This window comes from Dendroctonus ponderosae, unplaced genomic scaffold, assembly GCF_020466585.1.
Source record: "Dendroctonus ponderosae isolate FM_Combo_2020 unplaced genomic scaffold, Dpon_F_20191213v2 Dpon_F_20191213_1, whole genome shotgun sequence".
Taxonomy (NCBI): domain Eukaryota; kingdom Metazoa; phylum Arthropoda; class Insecta; order Coleoptera; family Curculionidae; genus Dendroctonus; species Dendroctonus ponderosae.
The window spans coordinates 13,152,253-13,158,434 of record NW_026017110.1 but is presented as its reverse complement, the minus strand read 5'-3'; positions in this window follow the sequence as shown (position 1 = coordinate 13,158,434).

Here is a 6,182-nt window from a genome sequence, read left to right as displayed (position 1 = left end):
TAAACAATAGACAAACAATGAACAAACAAACATTAAGCGACACGTAACCATATAGAACCCGAATCCCTAGCAGCAGCATAATTTTGGCAAAGGTTTAATCGGTAATTAAATTTACTACCGAAGTTCCCGAAGGAAATACTCTATGGTAGTGAACATATCATCATAATACCTTACAAAACGTTTATATTGCATCACTTTACCTAATGACTGTACATATACCTGGGGATTTACGTTAATATTGTCTTGGAGAAAGTTTCACCCAGGAGGAATATGAAACAAAACTCGATGTTGGAATATTTTGAAGCCTTGGCAAATATACGATAATTTGTATAATCATTGCCCTCTAAAGCTTCCCAGTACACTTCGATAAAGCACAAAATGAGGATAAATGTTATGTGCTTACCAGCTTTCTCAATCTATTCAACGTCGCTCCTAGAGCTGTGTGAAATCTTTAATTAATTTATCTAGTGATAATAGAGTAAAAATTAATTTTTGATCTTAATTTTGACTCTTAAAAACTGTCAGTAATTTAGAAAATACAAGTATACAAAACACATGTATAACTAAAGCAGATTTAAAAAGTGAGACTGACGGAAATTTTTCTTAACTGACTTGACTTGATTTGGAATACTTTCTTATCTCACGTATGTACCGTAACCGATACACGGGGTATCGAAGGTAAGGCTGCATTACATGAGAAACCGTGAGAGATGCGAAGTCGGTTAAATTAGGAAAAGGTTGCGCAATCAGAGGACCGTATGCATCGCGTTTCCCAAAAAAGTATTTTATTTAATTTTTGAGATATTTATAAAATCGTGGTTCTTCGGATTTTCGCTCGTTTCATTTTTGAAGTTATTTCAAATCACATCAAAAAACAAAAAATCTTCTCTCTAATTCGATAGCTCTTTCGTGCGTCAAAAATATATACATATTTTACGTGTGCAACAAATATCCTGAAAGAGGACAGTTTAATAGGTCAAATTCCAGACGACTAGCTTTCAACTTAAGGAACACGTGTCATTTACAAAACTTACTAAAACCAGAATAAAACTTTTCAAAGAAGAAACGGTGATGCGAAAACAGTAATTTAAATAAAATGAATCTATTAAAACTAGAAAAATAAAACAAAAAAGTTTATAATAATTGTTCAAAAGGCCACCATTAATTTCTAAACACGTACGATCTTGTAACCGTTGAATCTACAACCCTGAATACTAGGTTTAGAGTTATGGAATTAAATGCATCGGTAAATAATCGTCCAAATCTACCTATACAAATAATTAGCGGTATTCATAATCAAATAATGAAATTCCCCACTCTCATGTCAATATACACGATCTTAGTTAAGCCGTCAGAAAAATCAAGTGAGTTGATTATGAATTTTAGGGAAACAAATAGAATACGTCTTCCAATAAGTTAAAGTAATTTTATGCTGTTAAACTGTGGTGGTAAATAAAAGGCCCCCATATTCAAATTGTTCTCCCTTTCTAAAATTGTTTCCTGACATGATGAAAAATTCCCATGAAATTTTGATACTATTTTGTATGAAAAATACTTATTGATGTTAGAACTGACAAGTGTAATTTTTTTATAGTTTACTAACAAAAATGGGAACAATTAATAAAAAATAATACTTTGTTATACATCGTTGAATTCGCTATTAAAAGGGCTACATAATCCGATATGTACTTTTTTTCGGCCCATATGAAAAACAAAAGTTGATGATGATTTCAAAGTAACCAAACGTTGTAATCAATTTTCATAGATACCATCTTGTAGCGCTCGAATGAGAAAGTATTTTTTTGTTTTTTCATATGATTTGAAATAACATCAAAAATTAAAAACAACCAAAAATCCTAAAAACCACGTTTTTCTCAATATATCAAAAACTAAAATAAATACTTCTTTTTTGAAAAGGCTATACATATGGCCCTCTTATTGGGCAGCTTTTTCCTAATTTAACCGACTTCGTATCTCTTACGGTTTCGGAGATCCGCATGCAGTGCTTCCTTATCTTGCTCACCCTGGATATAGTTGTTTAGCGAACTCTTGCCTCTAATTTTTTAAGTTAAAGATTTTTTTGCTTCAGTTGCACAGGTCTTAAGACAGGTAAAATGATTTAAGTTTATGCGTTACATATTACGGTATTGTTTATTTAACAGTTAATGCATCGTTCCTGGAATAACTAATTTCCGAACAATCAGTTATTGCTAGGTGTTATACTATTATCTAACTGTATTTATATTGAGAACAGCTTCTCCAACTGAAGGGATTGCAAAGAAATTTAATGCGATATATAAAAATAGTAAACGCGTCCAAACGGATCATTCGTTCTAAATAAGTTGCTAATATTTAAAACTTAAAAAAAAGTTAACAAAGAAACAATAGTGGAAACAAATATTACCGAACGAATGTCGAAAAAGTTATTTTCTCGTACAGTTTAAAATTGCCTTTTGTTTAAATCGCCTATTCTGTCGCACGAGCAGAGCTTCGGTGTTACCTAACTAAATATATAGTACCTATATGTAATATATGATCTAGGATTGCAACATTTTCATTGTGGAACTTGTTTCGACCACCATCTGTTCCTATCTGCATACTCAAATTAAAGTAACTTATTGGAATAAAAAGATACTATTAATTCAGATTGATTTTGTGAGTTCCAAACCGATCAGTAGTTTACGTTTGATAGGGAAATGGTCGAATAGAATTAACACCGAACGCAAGATCGGTAGTAAATAATTTAATCGTTTTCACACCAATGGCTTTGAAGCGGTTCGCATAATTTAGCGAACATTTCCAGTGATGAACTTAATTAAGGTATTACACCGAATTAGTAAATATGAGTTATTAATTTTGGGACGTTGAAAGTTCGTCCATTATTGATCCTGTTTCAACCGACATCATGCATGTCTTAAAAAAATATAAAAAAAAACGTACAAAATTTACGTTTACTTATTCCCTATAAGTTTTTTTATCTCAGTGTGAGCATTTTGCATATGATATATTGAACATTTTATATATACTAAATTGATGTTTTATTTACTTAATGATACATGATAAGATGTATTCTTTTTTAACTGAACTCATAAAAATTCGATGATTTAAATCGGGGGACTGAGACTAGAAACATACTTTGATTGCCTTACAATTCAATCGATCTTTTAGCCGAATTTTCTAACACAACGAACAGCCTCATCGTGATATTTAATTACGTGCTCAGTCAATTTGGTACAAAAAGTCATCGAATTCACCCATAACAACGCGAGGCTCGTTAAGAAATTACCTGGGAAAGCAAATCCCATGTAGCGATTATTTGCTTCAGAGACTTTAGCCAAATTGTCGCATAAATCTTCCGGCATTTTTTTCTGGTCGAAAAGTTATTGGGGCGTTTGGCAATTAGGCGAGACAATCATGTCCAGCATGATTACGAAAAAATGCCTGTTCATCTGCCATTCATATTTTGATTTATCAGCACGGTTTGCTAAAAATTGCTTGGTCAGAAAGTAATTAAAACCTGCATATTATAGATCGCAGCAATTGCATTATGAATCCGTATTTTCACACATGTAAATTTCAGTGTAGAACTGATCGATTTATTACGGTTAATTAATTAATTATTCAGTTTTCACGCGGGTTAAAAATGATATGTATTTAGTTAAAATAAAGTCCAATTTTTTTGTTAAAAGGGACACGCACACATGTATACTTCCAACCCTAAGCAAAAATAATCTTCAATTTTGCTCTGTTGGGAGTCGGATCGCCAGATAAAATGGGCATGCTGCACCATTTGATAAAAAGTTTTAAATTAAACCATTTTTTGTATCGTTTGGCTATTGTTTGCTATGGCAATAAAAATTATATTTTTGCTCCGATCTTAACCAGCAATTTCTTTAGCAAGCGTTTAAAATAACATAAACAGAAATGAGCTAATAATTTTACCTCAAAATCGCTAATTAAAAAATTGTCAGCTAATCACAAATATGCTTTATTGCCAACTAAAGATTCATCAGGGAAATTCAATAAAGTTTCGAAATTATTTCCAGATCTCCAGTATTTCCTATTCTGTAACTGTTTCATCTCACTCAATCCAATATTAAATCCAGCATGAATATTTTATATGGGAGAATGCAGGAAAGAAGCTAAATTGAAAATCTTCTCAACAAGGTTTACGAATTCTCTTTGATGTCATATTAATTACATTCCTGCAATTATTAAAGACTGCATTAATAGCCAAGGGTTTTAGTAAAGTTCGAACTTGATGAGATTAGCCTTCGAAATTCAATCAGATTTTGGTTTGTTAAACTTTTTAATTCTAGTCGAGTTCGAGTTTTAACTTGATGATTTCCGTGTTCAAAAGTTGCGATCCTAATTCAGGCCATGCCAGTGCTCATTTAATGTATAAATCAGAATGCTTCTCATTTAGTGTTCTTGGTAAAGCAGATTACAAATGTTTAATTTACAAGCCAGAAATGAATATAGATGTTTTGACCATTTTGAATTTATTTAAAATTTCAGTATATCTAAATTTTTTTTGTATAAATGCTAAGATTTTTGTGTCCTGGTAGAAAAAAATCCGAGCAGGTGCATAAAGGATGTTAACTAATTGGCATTAACGCAAGAATGTCTTGTAAAAAATAGTTCTATCCAATTCACACTTGGAAAATTTATTAAAATTTTTGATAATAATGACGAATGGTAATCGTCCAGAACTTTGTGTTTCCAGTTCCAAAAACAACCAACAAAACGTTTATCAGTTAACAAAACGTAAAATGCCGTTAATTAACAGATTGGATTTTACTCTTAAAAACATAAAAACTTATAATTTCTTATAATTGTAAGGCCTGTCTTAATATATATGGCTGTGAGACACTAACGGTTGGAAGCCAAGAACGACTTAAGGTCAGAAAGTGTCTTAGTCTTAGTGCTAAAAAACATATTTGGCCACACTGATTCCAGCATAATAAACGAAATAAAGACTAGGAGACTACAGTGGGCAGGACACGTTAAAAGAATTCCAGACCATAGAATGGTTACTAAACTAACTATTGCTTTTTAAGCTCTTTAATGTAATATATCTTTTTATCTAAAATATTGACTTTAATTTGGAAAAGCATTGAAATTAAAAATAAACTACTGATAGTGATGTTGAAAGTGTGAAAACGGTTGGACGTGCTACCTACACTTTTTTCATATCATTAGTTTCAGTTGGTGAGAGAGAAAAATCTAGGACGATTGCTATAAAAATTATGAAATAAATGTTAAAATTAAAAATAATAGAAAGTAATACTAATGTAAACAGTGGAATAGGACTATTACACAAAACCATCTTCTAAACGAAATAATTATTCTATTTGCTTTGTTGTTAGATTAAAAATTGGAAGTAATTTAAGTTTAACACCTCTTTGCTGAGCAAACGTAATGAAATTATCGCACCGATAAACTTCAGAAAGATAAATAATTATTGGATAATTTGCCACAAATTAAATTCAACAGGGGTGAATAAAAAAATCGTAATTTTATACCAAAAGTAGATACATGCCCCGGAAGTGTGCGTCGCGTCTTGGAATTTAATATTTTCTTGCCGGCAAACGACAGAATCATTCCTTAGAGGAATAAAAATCACCCTGCGTCTAGAATAAAAATAATGTTTATTCAAAGATGGGAATTATTTGTTTCACAATTTGTTCGCTTGCGGAAATAAGCCTCCTTAAAAGTGGTAGTCGTCGTTTATTTATTGTGGAGGCGGAAGCACTGACTAAAAATTAATATCGCATGAAAGTTGTTGTGACAAAACTTTAATTTAACTGTTTGTGTGGTTTAGAGACGAAAACATTGTTTTGTTTATGATCCAGTGTATTTAACAATCCAGCAGTGAAGTGCAGTGATTTATGAGTCGCAGGTCGCAGGAGGAGTCTCAAAATTCTTAACCGGATTTGATTGGTGAGCTAAGACGATGCAACATCCACATCGTTCAGAAACTTTGGAAACTTCCGAACACTTCAGAAACAGTTCTGGGAATTCACAACTTCGTGGCAGCATATTTTTTATGGACCATAAATGTTCTGATAAACAGCTTCTATCAAAAACCTCTGCAATGGAAATGGACCTGTAAAAGCCCTGGCGGTGCAGTCAAAAACGATATCGACTATATTTAGGAATTTTTTCCGGGCTTTGAAGCC